Genomic DNA, 14,103 nt, shown 5'->3' on the forward strand with positions numbered 1-14,103 from the left:
TCTGTGATCAGTGATTACAATTCACTGAAATCTCAGATCATGGCTAACATTTTTTAGTAATGAAATATTTTTAAATCAAAAAGTAAGTAAATAAAGCATTTGTTATGAGAAGTGATCCATGTTATGAGAAATGATTTCCCAGACAGAACATGAAAGACTCCTAACTCTGGGAAACGAACTAGGGGTGGTGGAAGGGGAGGTGGGCAGGGGTTGGGGGTGACTGGGTGACGGGCACCGAGGTGGGCACTTGACAGGATGAGCACTGGGTGTTATTCTATATGCTGGCAAATTGAACACCAATAAAAATAAATTTATATATATAAAAATAAAGCTGCTTGTGGAATTGAAATAAAAAGAAATGATTTCCCAGAAATAAGGAAAAGTTATTTGCATAGATGAGGTAAACAATATGTAGAATTCCACAAATTCTTAAAGCGAATTATGAAGTTAGTTTTTATAAAAATCCTTCTTCATTTGTTATATGTAATTATATTTTTGTAGTAACAGATCTTAAATGCTACAGAACTAAAAATTGCTAAATATTTAATAATATTTAATGTCATATAAAATATCTTAAGTACTTCATTAATATTAAAGTTGCCAATTAATACATCTAAAAAATAAAACAAAGTAGTAAAAAAAGGCCAAGAATCCCAAAGAAGAAGAAAAAAAAAAAAAGAAAAGAGAAAAAAGAAGAGAAAAAAACAAATGTAAAGAGAAAAAATAAGAAAAAAATAATGAGAAGGAAAAAAGGGGGGACTGGGAGATGGTGGTAGTGACAAAGTTGTAGTGGAGGGAGAATGTAGTCTCCCTGAGGGGTCCTAGAGGGTGATCCTCTTGGTTCTGAGTATATTAAGTTCTGTATGTTAGAAGATGCCCAGTCCCAAATTTATATAAACCAGAAACACTTGTAGAAAGCCCCAACATTGACCACCAAAACATAAATAAGATAAAACGGGGGGGGGGGGGCAGAATGGGAATGAGGAATCTCACAGAATGAACCAGTATGGTATACCACTTGATTCTGGGTGCATGCTGGCCTTGTTTTAGAAGGTATTAACTTCTGCCATTGTAGAACAAAATGAGGCAGAGAAAATAAAAAACACAAAATAACAACAACAACAACAACAACAACAACAACAAAATATCTCCCCAAAATAAGTTGAATATGTTGAAGGGAATCTAGAAGTGAAAATATATCTAAAACCTGTAATTGTAGAAGTATGAAAGTCAAAAAGGAAGAAACTTAAAAATGAAAAGGTGGTAAAATATTGTAGTTAAGGTGGGAAAAGAAAAAAATATTGGAAATTTATAGTCTGATATAAAAATGAGTTGTACTGGAAAAATGAAAAAAAATAGGAGTACCCTCTAGTTCTTTGTACTGTAAATCCCTCGACTTCCCCTGAAGCTTTCCAGGGCTGCTTGGTCAAGAATTTGCTCTTCCCCTGTCCTTCTAGCGGGTCTTCTGGGGGAGGGTCCTGCTGTGCTGATTCTCAGGTGTGTGCACCTGGGGGAGCTGCTCCGCCCCCCGCCGGGTGCTGGGCTCAGTGGGAGCTGTTTACCCTGTGAGGCCTCTGTTCCTTGGAGGCCCCGCCCCTCTCAGGCACAGGTGACACAAGGAGGAATAACAACACTGGTGGCAGCCAGGTCTCCAGCTCTGGCAGGGTCAGCTCCCCCCCCAGTAACTACTGCAGTCTCCCAGTCCGCACTGGCCTAGATGCTCCCAGAGCGGGGGTGCTGATCTGCACAGTTTGGGGGCGCCAGGTGTCAGAGGGTCCTTGCTGCCCTGTGCCCTCCCCACCTCCACCTGTGCCAGGGGGAGTGCAGGATTATCACTTTGTCCACTGGGCACCTGGGATCCGGGACCTGTGTTGCTGGAATTGCCCTCCTGGGCCGTGGCTCCCGACAGCAGCAGGGTACAGACCCCTCCGTCTGGAGCTCCCGCCTGACCCACTGGCTTCTACCCGAGGCCCCGCTGGGTGCGGGCTCCAGCCCTTAACCGAGATTGGCCCGCGGTGTGCGTTGCGCTCTCCCCCTGGCGCACTTCCTCTGTTAGTGACTCTGGGAGAATGGAGGCTCCACTGCCCCTCCTGCGATTCTGCTTGATTTCCCTGCTAAGCAATTTTCCCTCTTTCAATTTTTTAAATTCACTATCCCTCTTTGGTACAAAGGCTTTGCACATATTCCTTGTCCTTGAAACACTCTTGTTTTCCTTGATTCAAAAGTATGCCAGCCTTCACATCTCAGTTCACGTGTCCATTCCTCCAAGAAGCCTTCTCTTCCTGCTAAGGTTAAGTCAGGTTCTCTTATTTTTCATTCTGACGGCCCCTGTGCCTTTTCTGCAGAGCATTTGTCAGAGTCATTTTAGTATTGGTTTTTACTATTTGATTGTGTCTGTCTTCCCTGTAGATTTCAGGCCCAACAGGTGCCATGTTGGTTTTTCCCTCTAATGTATCCCCAGCATTTCACATGGTGCCAGGCACATAGAAATGCTCGATACATAACTGCTGCATGATTGTTTAAATTAAATGAACAAAGTGCAGCTGCAGAAGGTGCAGGAACTGTCTTGCTCATCAGTCTCTTTCTAATTTTCCCAGTGCTCATTAATGGTCTAGAGAGCCAACAAGTGAAGGAATAAATAATGGAATGAATTGCCTGACCAGGAGGGTAATAAGACAGGAGAATAAACTACTGATTTGGTAATGATGCCCCCTTTTCTTGCAAATTTCAAGTTACTTCTCAGCCTTGTGTTTTTTTTTAAAGATTTTATTTATTTATTCATGAGAGACAGAGAGACAGAGAGACAGAGAGACAGAGAGAGACAGAGAGAGAGAGAGAGGCAGAGACACAGGCAGAGGGAGAAGCAGACTCCATGCAGGGAGCCCAATGTGGGACTCAATCCAGTGCCTCCAGGATCCCGCCCTGGGCTAAAGGCAGGCACTAAACCGCTGAGCCACCCAGGCTTCCCATCAGCCTTGTGGTTTTATTAATGACCTTCACATCTACTTATTAAGACCCAAGTATTTCTTTATGATCCAAGAGCATTGTGTAGATATACTGACTGAAACAGGTCTGGACTGAAAGACCGGACCAGACCTGAAAGGATATACATAGAGGGAGAAGCAGGCTCTCTGTGGGGAGCCTGATGCTGGACTTGATCCCAGAACCCCAGGATCATGACCTGAGGCAAAGACAAACACTCAACCATAGCACCCGGCATCATTCTCCTATTTCTGTCATTGTATCTTCTTTCCTGTATTTCCTCCTCTCCTGTCTCCCTCTTTCTCTTATGAAGACTGTAGTCTTTACATTCTCACACCCCATCTAAGATACTTAATTTTTTTCTACAAAGTCCATTTTTTTCCCATGTAATGTTACATATTCACAGGATCCAGAGATTAGAACGTAGGCATCTTTGGGGGAATCATTATTTTGTCTACCATAACTACTGTACATAGGTTTGGTTTGCTTATTGTAGAACCACCAAAATCTGCCTCATGATAGATGGTATTTGAGTAAGTATCACTCCCTCCTCCTGAGATGATATACACATTATAGGAACATACTCTCTGTGAGAAAAATACACACACATAGCCAAGGAAGGTATCTAAAGTGTGAATCATCTGATCAACTCTTTCATATACATTCTGTACACAAAAGGCCAAGGAAAGGAAATCCATTCCTTAATGTGGTGTGTCCTCTCCTGTCTCCTCAAATTTGTGTGTCTGGTGTTTAAAGATATTAGTGTCTCCCCACCCCCCCCGCCCGATCCTGTCATGTCCTCTGTGGCTTCCTGAAGCCTTGGTCAAGAAAAGCACAATATTTGCTCTTGTGTTTAGTTCTGAATATTTCCACGAGGCACAAGTTTTGTAAGCTTATTGTGTAAAGATAAGCATGTGAAGCTGCCTAACTCAAACATCAGAAATCGCACTATGGACCCGGAAACAACTACCTCATATTGGAAATGGAAAGGATAAGGCATAACAAGGAGAATTTTGTGTTTTTCTCCTTTACATCATTGGTGATTGAAAACAGGTGATGTGTCCCACCTTGTGTTAACTTACCACCGACCTCCTTTATTTCTCTATGTGTAAAGCAATATTTCACAAATCGCAGAGGAATTAGGGTGGGTATATATATATATATATATATATATATATATATATATATAATCTTGATACCTTGAAACAGATCATTTTTTCTGTCACACATTCCATTGCTCTTACCTTCTGTATTTTGGGGATTAGGAAGTATAGAGTAAAAGAAGACCAGGGTGTTGCAAAATGTAATCTGATGTGGCTTTTTGTTTTAATCTGAAATATCCATCTGGCAAGGAAACATTGTGATTGAGATCTTCTTAAATGTGATTTGATCACATGACTCTGAGATTAAGACCCTAGCCAAAGCCAAGAGTCAGGTGCTCAACTGACTGAGCCACCCAGGTCCACCAAAGGAAAATATAACATTCTCTTTCTGTAGTCTCGTATTTCATTTCTAAAATATTATTTTTTTCTAGGTTAATTAAAATATCTGTTAAATTATATCCTCTTATCCCATGGAAAATTGGAACTGTTAATCTCTGAGCCCTTGAAAGAGGATAAACAAGACTTCATTGTGTGTGTATTTCAAGAAATTCACCATGTCAACAGTGTGAAAGAAGTCAATCTTGCTTGATACACAATGCCTGCAAAATCTGGAATTTGTGTGCTTAGAAAACTCTCAACATGTAAAGAGCCATCTGTGGACCAATTTCTTGGTCACTTTGTTTACAACCTTTTCTGAAGCCTCTTCTTCCTACAAAGATGCTTCTAGATGCTGAACGTCTATGAGCAGGAAAACCTACCTCAATGGATTTTCCTAACCACAGCAACCATGAGAATGGACATGTTCACCCCAGAGTCTGGATTTTGAAATTTCTTTGTTCTGTGTTCTGTGGGCTTAATTATTCATGCTTTCAAAGATATTGATTTCTCACTAGGTCCAAGGGAGTGATCATGAGAGACATAGGTTTAACCTTCATTGAGATTTCAGGAGAAAATAAGTGATTTTTGGAGCTATAGTGGACTCAGAGACTGAAAGATTCCTACAAATCTTGTCTCTAAACCTGGATAACTGAAGCATAGACCATTTCAGTCACCATCTTGTTTTATCCTCATAGATGATATAAATGGAAAACTCTGATCATGAAATGTATATTTTGGGTTTGTGGGCTAGTGTATTAGTCACATTAGACATTAGTCAAGGTTATCCAGAGAAATAGAACCAACAGGACACGCGTGTTTTTATGAAGGGATTTATAATGAGGTATTGGCTCACATGATTATGGATTTAAGTCCCATAGTCTGTTGTCTGCAACCTGGAGACCCAGGAAAGTTAGTGGTTTAGTTTAAAGGCCTGAGAGCCTGAGAACTGATGGTGTAGATTCCACACTGTGTCTGAAGTCCTGAGATTTGAGTCTGTTGATTGTAGAAGATGTATGTCCCAGTCAATTTACCAGACTGAATTAACTCAAACTTCCTCCACATTTTAAAAAGGATTTAGGGGATCCTTGGGTGGCTCAGGAGTTCAGTGCCTGCCTTTGGCGCTGTAGTCCCAGGATCAAGTCCCACGTTGGGCTCCCGTCATGGAGCTTGCTTCTTCTGCCTGTATCTCTGCCTCTCTCTCTCTCTCTCTCTCTCTCTCTATCATGAGTAAATAAATAAAATCTTAAAAAAATAAAAATAAAAAAATTTATTCAGGCCTTCAAGGGATTGGATGATAGCCATCCACATTGGAGAGGGGCTTCTGTTTTATCTAGTCCACGGAAATGGTAATCCTTTCTTGAAAACCTGTACAGATGCACCCAAAATTCATGTTAACCAGCTATCTGGCAACTTTTGGCCTAGTTGGGTTGACATATAAAATTAACCATCTCTGCTACGATCTGTAGCAACAATTTAACTGCCATTGTAGCATGAAAACTGCCGTAGACACTCAGAAATGACGATCATGACTGTGTTTTAATAAAACTTTATTTTTAGACACTGAATTTAAATTTCATGGAATGTTCATATAACACAAAATATCATTCTTCTTTTGATTTTTTTTGCCTGTTAAAATGTATACTCCAGGAGGAGGGGGCAAGATGGGGAAGAGTAGGGTCCCCAAGTCACTTGTCCCCACCAAATTACCTAGATAACTTTCAAATCATCCTGAAAACCTATGAATTCAGCCTGAGATATAAAGAGAGAACAGCTGGAATGCTAGAGTGAGAAGAGTTTGCGCTTCTTTCAAGGTAGGAAAAAAAATAAAGAAATAAAAAGCATCCGAGGGGGAGGGGCCCCGCCAGGAGCCTGGCTGAGGCCCCCAGCGAGTGCCCCCAGGACAGGAAAGCCCAGGCCCAGAGAAGCAGGAGCTTCACCAATCATCCCAGAAGGAAAGGCCCACTTGCAGGGAGCTCGGGCAGGACCCAGGAGGGGCGGGGATGCCCTCAGAGTCCCAGGGGCACTAACAGAGCACCTGTGCCCCAGGGGAGAGCACGCCACACCCCACAGCCGAGCTCCCTAAAGGGCTGCAGCTAGCGCATGGCTGGACCCGGGAGCAGCTCAGAGGCGGCTCCGGCGGTGGCCCTGCAGAGGGGGCTGTGCGACCCGGGAGCCCGATTCCAGCGGTGCAAGCCCTGGAGCCCAGGGTGCTGGGGGACATGGCGCAGGATCCGGCACTCCCCCTGGGACAGGCAGAGGCTGGGAGGACACAGGAGAGCAAGGACGCTCCTGCCCTGGCGGCCGAACTGTTCAGATCAGCAGCCCCCGCCCCCGGGAGCATCCAGGCCCCTGCAGACTGAGAGCTGCGGTAGTTACTGCTAGAGCTAACTCCAGGGCTGGAGAGCTGGCCACCGCCACTGTTGTGGTTCCTCCTGGGGCCTCACAGGATAAACAACCCCCCATTGAGCCTCACAGTGGCCTCATAGGATAAACAGGATAAACAACTCCCACTGAGCTGTGCACCAGGCAGGGGGGTGAGCAGCTCCCCGAGGTGCTCACACCTGAGAATCAGCACAGCAGGCCCCTCCCACAGAAGACCAGCTAGACAGACGGGAAAAGCAAGTTGTTGACCAAGCAGCACTGGAAAGTTCCATGGGAAGTCGAGGGATTTACAGTATATAGAATCAGAGGATATTCCCCCTTGTTTTTTATTTTCTGTTTGCTTCCCCCCTTTCTCTCTCTCTCTCTCTCTCTCTCTCTTCTTCTTCTTCTTCTTCTTCTTCTTCTTCTTCTTCTTCTTCTTCTTTCTTCTTTTTAAATTAATTTCTATTGGTGTTCAATTTACCAACATACCGAAAAACACCCAGTGCTCATCCCGTCAAGTGTCCACCTCAGTGCCCGTCACCCATTCCCCTCCAACACCCGCCCTCCTCCCCTTCCACCACCCCTAGTTCGTTTCCCCGAGTTAGGAGTCTTTATGTTCTGTCTCCCTTCCTGATATTTCCCAACATTTCTTTTCCCTTCCTTTATATTCCCTTTCACTATTATTTATATTCCCCAAATGAATGAGAACATACACTGTTTGTCCTTCTCCGATTGACTTATTTCACTCAGCATAATACCCTCCAGTTCCATCCATGTTGAAGCAAATGGTGGGTATTTGTCGTTTCTCCTCCTCCTCCTCCTTCTTTCTTCTTCTTCTTCTTCTTCTTCTTCTTCTTCTTCTTCTTCTTCTTCTTCTTCTTCTTCTTCTTCTTCCTTCTTCTTCATCTCCTCCTCCTCCTCCTTCTTCTTTTCTTTTTTCTTTTCTCTCTTTTTCTCCTTTTCCCAATACAACTTGTTTTTGGCCACTCTGCACTGAACAAACTGACTAGAAGGAAAAACTCACCTCAAAGGAAGAATCAGAAACAGTCCTCTCTCCCACAGAGTTACAAAATTTGGATTACAATTCAATGTCAGAAAGCCAATTCAGAAGCACAATTATAAAGTTACTGGTGGCTCTAGAAAAAAGCATAAAGGATTCAAGAGACTTCATGACTGCAGAATTTAGATCTCATCAGGCAGAAATTAAAAATCAATTAAATGAGATGCAATCCAATCTAGAGGTCCTAAAGACGAGGGTTAACGAGGTAGAAGAACGAGTGAGTGACATAGTAGACAAGTTGATGGCAAGGAAGGAAACTGAGGAAAAAAAGAGAAAAACAATGAAAAGATCATGAGGAAAGGTTAAGGGAAATAAATGACACCCTCAGAAGGAAAAATCTATGTTTAATTGGGGTTCCGAGGATGCCGAAAGGGACAGAGGTCCAGAATATGTATTTGAACAAATCATAGCTGAGAACTTTCCTAACTTGAGAAGACAAACAGACATTCAGATCCAGGAGATGGAGAGATCCCCCCCCCCTGAAATCAATAAAAACCGCTCAACACCTTGACATTTAATAGTGAAACTTGCAAATTCCAGAGATAAAGAGAAGATCCTTAAAGCAGCAAGAGACAAGAAGACCATCGACAGGTTTCTAAGCACAACATCTCCAAAGAAACAAGAGCTTTATTTATTTATTTATTTTTTAATAACAAATTTATTTTTTATTGGTGTTCAATTTTCCAACATACAGAATAACACCCAGTGCTCATCCCGTCAAGTGTCCCCTTCAGCGCCCGACACCCATTCACCCCCAGCCCCCGCCCTCCTCCCCTTCCACCACCCCTAGTTCATTTCCCAGAGTTAGGAGTCTTTATGTTCTGTCTCCCTTTCTGATATTTCCTACCCATTTCTTCTCCCTTCCCTTCTATTCCCTTTCACTATTATTTATATTCCCCAAATGAATGAGAACATATAATGTTTGTCTTTCTCCGATTGACTTATTTCACTCAGCATAATACCCTCCAGTTCCATCCTCGTTGAAGCAAATGGTGGGTATTTGTCATTTCTAATGGCTGAGTAATATTCTATTGTATACATAAACCACATCTTCTTTATCCATTCATCTTTCGATGGACACCAAGGCTCCTTCCACCACTTGGCTATTGTGGACATTGCTGCTATAAACATCGGGGTGCAGGTGTCCCGGCATTTCATTGCATCTGTATCTTTGGGGTAAATCCCCAACAGTGCAATTGCTGGGTCATAGGGCAGGTCCAATTTTAACTCTTTGAGGCACCTCCACACAGTTTTCCAGAGTGGCTGCACTAGTTCACATTCCCACCAACAGTGTAAGAGGGTTCCCTTTTCTCCGCATCCGCTCCAACATTTGTTGTTTCCTGCCTTGTTAATTTTACCCATTCTCACTGGTGTGAGGTGGTATCTCATTGTGGTTTTGATTTGTATTTTCCTGATGGCAAGTGATGCGGAGCATTTTCTCATGTGCATGTTGGCCATGTCCATGTCTTCCTCTGTGAGATTTCTCTTCATGTCTTTTGCCCATTTCATGATTGGATTGTTTGTTTCTTTGGTGTTGAGTTTATTTTTTTTTTTATTTTTTTTTATTTTTTTTTTTTTTGGTGTTGAGTTTAATAAGTCTTTATAGATTTTGGAAACTAGCCCTTTATCTGATATGTCATTTGCAAATATCTTCTCCCATTCTGTAGGTTGTCTTTTAGTTTTGTTGACTGTATCCTTTGCTGTGCAAAAACTTCTTATCTTGATGAAGTCCCAATAGTTCATTTTTGCTTTTGTTTCTTTTGCCTTTGTGGATATATCTTGCAAGAAGTTACCGTGGCCAAGTTCAAAAAGGGTGTTGCCTGTGTTCTCCTCTAGGATTTTGATGGACTCTTGTCTCACATTTAGATCTCTCATCCATTTTGAGTTTATCTTTGTGTCTGGTGCAAGAGAGTGGTCCAGTTTCATTCTTCTGCATGTGGATGTCCAATTTTCCCAACACCATTTATTGAAGAGACTGTCTTTCTTCCAATGGATAGTCTTTCCTCCTTTATCGAATATTAGTTGACCATAAAGTTCAGGGTCCACTTCTGGATTCTCTATTCTGTTCCATTGACCTATGTGTCTGTTTTTGTGCCAGTAGCACACTGTTTTGATGACCACAACTTTGTAGTACAACCTGAAATCTGGCATTGTGATGCCCCCAGCTATGGTTTTCTTTTTTAAAATTCCCCTGGCTATTCGGAGTCTTTTCTGATTCCACACACATATTAAAATAATTTGTTCTAACTCTCTGAAGAAAGTCCATGGTATTTTGATAGGGATTGCATTAAATGTGTAAATTGCCCTGGGTAATATTCACATTTTCACAATATTAATTCTGCCAATCCACGAGCATGGAATATTTTTCCATCTCTTTGTGTCTTCCTCAATTTCTTTCAGAAGTGTTCTATCGTTTTTAGGGTATAGATCCTTTACCTCTTTGGTTAGGTATATTCCTAGGTGTCTTATACTTTTGGGTGCAATTGTAAATGGGATTGACTCCTTAACATTTCTCAACATCTTAATTGTGACGGGCACTGAGGGGGGCACTTGACAGGATGAGCACTGGGTGTTATTCTGTATGTTGGCAAATTGAGCACCAATAAAAATAAATTTATTATAAAAATATAAAAATAATAAAAAGATAAAGAAGATGTGGTCTATGTATTCAATGGAATATTACTCAGCCATTAGAAACGACAAATACCCACCTTTGCTTCGTCATGGATGGAACTGGAGGGTATTATGCTGAGTGAAATGAGTTAATCGGATAAGGACAAATATTATATGTTCTCATTCATTTGGGGAATATAAATAATAGTGAAAGGGAATATAGGGGAGGGGAGAAGAAATGGGTAGGAAATATCAGAAAGGGAGACGGAACACGAGAGACTCCTAACTATTGGAACCGAACTAGGGGTGGTGGAAGGGGGGTGGGTTGACTGGGTGGTGAGCACTGAGGGGTCACTTGACGGGATGAGCACTGGGTGTTATTCTATATGTTGGTAAATTGAACACCAATAAAAGTTAATTAAAAAAAAAAAACCACAATGAGATACCGCCCTACACCAATGAGAATGGTGAAAATGAACAAGACGGGTGGCCACAAATGTTGAAGAGCATGTGGAGAAAGGGGAACCCTCTTGCACTCCTGGTGGGAATGTGAACTGGTGCAGCCACTCTGGAAAACTGTGTGGAGGTTCCTCAAAGAGTTAAAAATAGAACTACCCTATGACCCTGCAATTGCACTACTGTATGCTATACAGATACAGATACAGTAAAACGGTAGGTCACCTTCACTCCAATGTTTATAGCATCAATGTCCACAATAGTCAAACTGTGGAAGGAGACTCAGTGTCCATTGAAAGATGAATGGATAAAGAAGATGTGGTTTATGTATACAATGGAATATTACTCAGCCTTTAGAAATTTCAAATACCCACCATTTGCTTCAACGTGAATACAACTTGAGGGTATTATGCTGAGTGAAGTAAGTCAATCAGAGAAGGACAAACATTATATGGTCTCATTCTTTTGGGGAATATAAAAAATAGTGAAAGGGAATAAAGGGCAAAGGAGAGAAAATGAGTGGGAAATATCAGTGAGGGTGACAGAACATGAGAGATTCCTAACTCTGGGAAATGAACAGGGGGCAGTGGGAGGGGAGGTGGGCAGGGGGATGAGGTAACTGGGTGTTTGGAACTGAGGGGGTCACTTGACAGGATGAGCACTAGGTGTTATTCTATATGTTGGCAAATCGAACTCCAATAAAAAATATACAAAAAAGAAATACGAATCTCAGTCTGTGTTGAGTTTTGCTGAAGAGCAAAAACATCTTGTTTCTAGGTCAGACAGGGCTTAGGGATCTTGGGGTCACATGAGAAGGAGCTTTGTGTTGACAGGATACTTATCTACTTTATTGCAGTGACAGTTACAGGAATCTACACATGTGATAAAATGCCACAGAAGAGTACATGTGTATCATGCTGTTGTCAAGTTTTTTCTCCCCATTTTATCAGAATTTTATTTTATTTAAAATTTTTTTTATTGGAGTTCAATTTGCCAACATACAGCATAACACCCTGTGCTCATCCCGCCAAGTGCCCCCTTCAGTGCCCATCACCCAGTCACCCCAACCCCCCGCCCACTTCCCCTTCCACTACCCCTTGTTCATGATTTAGATATTTGAGTATCATTACAAAAATACATATATATTTAAAATGTATCTTTTTCAGGAAACCAGGTGAAGGACCTCTGGTTATAGTTTTTGAAACTTCTTGTCAACTTACACTTATTTCAAAATAAAGACTTAAAGACATCTGTGAATAGACAATAAATAGATAAAAAAACAAACCTTGTAGGGGCAAAGACACTAGTGGAATGAGTCTTCATGTATGAGAGGTCTTCCTATATCAAAAAGATAGAACAGCCATCAAGGAAGCTTTCTACGTGAATATTGGTAATGCGAAGGAAATACTTAAAAAGAGAAGTATGAGTTTCAGAGATGTTCATCATGAGGAAACAGGGGAAAGAAACCTCCAGACCAGCAGTTTACTAAGTCAGTTCATCTAGCGCACAAGTAAACAGAAGTCTTTTTAGCACACACAGACCAAGTCCAGATGGCATCCTCTGTGGCTGTGCTCACTGGTGTCTGCACCAAGAGAAATGGGCATCCAAGGTTGCTACCAGGTAGGCAGAATTACAATTGGCATAAGGCAACTAAAGCAACCCAGAACTCTATGCAGCATGAGAATTTTCTCTGTTCTTTGCTTTATTTCTGGTTTTTGCTCTATTTTTCACTGTTTGTTTCTACTATCTCTGTAAGGGAGAACAGGGATAAAATTTGAGGAATGGTATTAATTTAATTATACTAAGTTCTCAAGGAAGGAAGTTGGTGAAATTTTTTTCTAGGTACGCTCGGATACTTTTCAGACCTTTCTCATTGTACGGCCTGTATTAAACCAGGTTCTCCAAATAAACAGAACCAAGTTTTGGTCTATCTATATGTGTATATGTGCGCATATGTATAGAGATGTAAATGTGTGTGTAGATATATATGTATGTGTGTGTGTGTATGTAGGGAGAGAGAGATGAGAGAGAATGTGTTAGTTATGAGATTGTTAAAGTTGGAAAGTCTAAAATCTGTAGGGCAGCCCGGAAACCCAGGCATATTTTCAGGGATGCTGATGTTGCATCTCGAGTTTGAAGTCAGTCTGGAAGCAGAATTCTCTCTTCTTTGGAGGAGGTCAGTCTTTTTCCTCCTAAGGTCTGTAACTGATTGGGCGAGGCCCACTCACATGATGGAGGGTAATCCACTTGACTCAGAGTCTACTGACTTCAGTGTTACTCTTATTTAAAAAACCCACCTTCACAGCAACATCATGCCTCCCATGAATGGAAAGACAGACTCTAACAGCTGGCCATGTGATGATTGCCTGTGGGGTAGATTCCTTCCTACCTGCAACGGTTTTCATACCATGAGGACTGTCCGGTGACCCATTGCTCAGGACCAGCCTGGGAGAGAAAGGGAAAGGCTGTGTCCTCAGTGTGCTGTAGGAGGGCTAGGAGCTCACTAGGAAGGAACCATAGAAGCCATGGGTGCTCCACGTGGAGAGGCCACTTAACCAGGAGATTGTGTCTTGACCTGCCAGTGGTATAGTTATCACCCCTTACCTGTCATCAATTCCCCGTCTCGCGACTCCAGGCTTTCTGCCTGGCCAAAACCACTATGAGCTGGGACTCAGACTTGGGGCTGTCTGATCCTCCAACCCACACTCTTCTGGTGTTCCCTGAAATATGTATATTAAGTAGGGGGGATTGATCCTGGAAGAGAAATGCTCAGGGTAGATTTCTGCCATTGCCAGAGAACCAAGAACTTGGGTATGGGCATAACACAACAATCTGAGTAGTTTGTGCTTCAAGGTGTACTGCCTCCATTGGGAGAAGCTGGAACTTCTCTCTCTCTCTCTCTCCCTCTCCCTCTCTTTTTAAAATGGTTTATATACTTGAGTGGGAAGGAGGGTTAGAAGAGGAGGGAAAGAATCCCAGTCAGACTCCCCACTGAGCAGAGAGCCTGATGCAGGGCTTGATCTCCCAAGGCATGAGATCATGACCTGAACTGAAAGTGAAAGTTGGACATTAAACCTAGTGACCCACCCACGTGTCCCTGGGAGAGGCTGGAATTTCTAAGTTGTGTCCTTGATATCATCTGTGTTT

The 14,103-nt window shown here is 42.2% G+C and overlaps 1 protein-coding gene across 1 annotated transcript in view; it reads left to right on the plus strand.

Moving 5' to 3' along the window:
- Positions 1-14,103, plus strand: part of LOC121494395 (adhesion G protein-coupled receptor E2) — a 46,592-nt gene that overhangs the window by 32,161 nt on the left and 328 nt on the right. The gene's annotated exons all lie outside the window — the stretch shown is intronic.

The sequence above is a fragment of the Vulpes lagopus genome, chromosome 7 (assembly GCF_018345385.1).
Source record: "Vulpes lagopus strain Blue_001 chromosome 7, ASM1834538v1, whole genome shotgun sequence".
In the NCBI taxonomy this organism is placed as follows: domain Eukaryota; kingdom Metazoa; phylum Chordata; class Mammalia; order Carnivora; family Canidae; genus Vulpes; species Vulpes lagopus.